This window comes from Sphaeramia orbicularis, chromosome 17, assembly GCF_902148855.1.
Source record: "Sphaeramia orbicularis chromosome 17, fSphaOr1.1, whole genome shotgun sequence".
In the NCBI taxonomy this organism is placed as follows: Eukaryota; Metazoa; Chordata; class Actinopteri; order Kurtiformes; family Apogonidae; genus Sphaeramia; species Sphaeramia orbicularis.
The window spans coordinates 28,887,500-28,890,638 of NC_043973.1; positions in this window are offsets into that span (position 1 = coordinate 28,887,500).

The window sequence follows — 3,139 nt, forward strand, 5'->3', positions numbered from 1 at the left end:
ACTCTTTTGTATTAATAGTGACATGATTTACTCAACTGGAGAGGAGTTCCATTGAAGCAACAAATACTTATGATCATTATAATAACAAACATTTCGATGGCCAAAAAACAAAACCTCCTATCTGGAAATTTTTAGATTTTGAGTTTTCACATTAAATGGACTGCACTTTGGGAGGCAGAAATACCTAGTATGTATTGTTAACACATAATATAGAAAGAGAGTCTGAGAACAGTAGAATATGCTTAGATATCTTTAACAAAGACCAGACTATAATAAAACTAAACTTTTTTTTGTTTCCTGAAAAAAGTGATTTTTTCAGATAGGAGGTTTTGTTTTTTGGCCATCGATTTGTAAATCAGACATATTTAGATGATCAGTTGGATGTTCCATTCACTTCTGCTTGGAGTGCTTAATTTTTAAACCTTCTGAGTTTGCCTTAAAATGGAACATCTTACCCTGATGGTAGATTCTAAAGCAGGGGTCTCAAACATGCGGCCCGGGGGCCAAATGCGGCCCGCCAAAGGTTCCAATCCGGCCCCTGGGATGAATTTACAAAGTCAAAAATTCCACAGTCTTGAATTGAATTAAGAAAAAAAAAAATTTGCTTGAATTAAGGAAAAAATATTGAATTAAGCAAAAAAATCTTCAATTAAATAAAACAAATCTTGAATTAAGCACAAAAAAAAAAAGAAATCTTGAATTAAGCAAAACAAAAAAAAATCTTAAATTTAGCAAAAAAATCTTGAATTAAGCAAAAAATCTTGAATTAACAACTTCAAAAATGTTTTCTTTGTTTTAGTGCAAAAAAATAACATTAAATTATGAAAATATTTACATTTACAAACGATCCTGTAACAATAAAATGTGAATAACCTGAACAAATATGAACAACCTGAAATGTCTAAAGAAAATTAAGCACTATTTGAACTATTTTCTTCCTGTTCCTCAGTGTTTAGTGTCTTTGTAGATCTGATCCATAATGCACATGTAGAAATGATAAGTCGAGGCAGAATATTGTTAAATTTGCACTCATTTTTCTAAAGAAATTTCCATTTTTTCAGGTTATTCACATCTTTTTTGTTTGGATAGTTTATAAAAGTAAGTATTTTCATAATGTAATGTTTTTCTTTCTTTACACTAAAACAGAGACAAAAATTTGCAGTTGTCATTATTCATAGGTTATTATGTTATTATTTTCCTGGTCCGGCCCACTGCAGATCAAATCGGGCTGAATGTGGCCCCTGAGGGAAAATGAGTTTGAGACCTCTGTTCTAAAGCTTGATATATTTTATGTATAAATATAGTGTGTTTGACATATTTCAACCAATAGGATGTTGTTATTTTAGATTTTAAAAGTCAAACCTTATGATTTTGCTGCATTTTCCAACATGATATTCAAATGAGTTCAGGTCAAAGGTCATGTTTAGTCATTCTATGGAGCTGGTTATGCATTAAAGGCACTATTTAAGTATTATATGCATGAATGATATAGAGGTGGATCAAATTGCGTAAGATCTTTGATGTGATTTTTAGGAAATATTGTTGGTGTAAGGTGATGGCAGATGGGGGTGAGTTCAGCTGCTGCTATAACAGCATCAGGAGGTTTAGGTAGTTGGAGAATATCTATATAAAATGGATCCTTCCTGGAATCCAAAATTCAACTATTTCTGATAAAGTCTATAAACGTGGGCCAGATAGGTCCAGAAAGGAGACAAACCCTTAGGCTTGATTTACCCTGATTGTTGAATATGCTATGTCTTAACTATGTTTATCTCTCTTTTTCTTTCTTTTAGGCTTTTTGCAACACCATGTGCTCAAATCAGCACCAAATTAGAGCTGCAGATTAAGGCCTTCAGTCCTGCAGCTAAATGTGATGTGTGTCAGTACACGGTAAGAAGCAGAAATCACTTTAAGTCGAAGGTGATTTATAGCAGAAATGACACATACCAGCATCTATAATTATGCATATGATGTTTTTTCTTTCAGCTTGTGTCAGTGACTCCTCAGTACATCATGGCCAATCACTCTTCTCCTGACGGCATCATGACGGAGAAGTTAATCTTCAGGTTTTACCCCACTGTACTGACTGGTGGCTGCCGTGTGTCTGTAAGTAACACAATAAATAGAGAGTAAATGGATATATTTCTAGAATTTATTTTGGAACATCACCATCCAAAGACATGCACTGATAGGTTAATTAGTTAATCTAAATCGCCTATAGGTGTGAATGTGAGAGTGATTGGTTGTTCATGTCTATATGTCAGTCCTGTGATGAACTGGTGACTCATCCAAGGTGTACCCTGCCTTCACCCATATAGTTAAACATTAAAAGTGGTCAGTACACTGTAAAAACAAACCTTTAGAATCTACACAATAAAAGTGAAAAAAAAAAGTGCATTCATTTTGGTTGAGTAGATTTTACCCCATATTTGGAATAAAATGTAACTAAATTTAACAGCTATAACACTAAAAAAAATTAGGTAAACTTCACCAATTACACAACAAATTACCTATAAAAGTGAGTAATATAAACTCTTAATTATTAATAAAAATATGTTCATCTATCTAATTATTATTATTTAATCATCAGTGTTACTATTGAACCACTACATATCAAGAGAAGGCTAATTTTACAAAATCAAAAGTACTCAAAAGCCATCATAATAGCCTCTGACCCCGAGAGTTAAAAGACAGACAAAAATAGAAAGTGTTCATCATTAGTGATGTGACGTTCACGAACTAATCAAATCTTTTGAACGGCTCTTTGAAATGAACGATAGGAACTGAGTCTTTGTAAAGAGCTGTTCATTTTATTTTATTTTATTTTTTTAAGGAGGGAGTGTCTGATTGCCTGTCAATTTACCAACATACTGTTCTTGTTCTGAGGACTGCACTACAGTTCAGGTGTTTAAGTAACTGCAGTGATTAATCACTGATGGGTTTTGTGTGTGTGTTTCCGTTTGTTTACACACATTTATTGTTCTTGTTTTGAGGAGAATAAAATGTTATTTCACAAGAAAATGTTTTATTTTCTTCTTCATTTTTAGGCTACAGACTAGTCCACATAATGTACTGTGATGTTTTTGGTCCAATTCCATCATTTGCCTAATGTCACCTCTCATGTCATGTATTTAGCCCA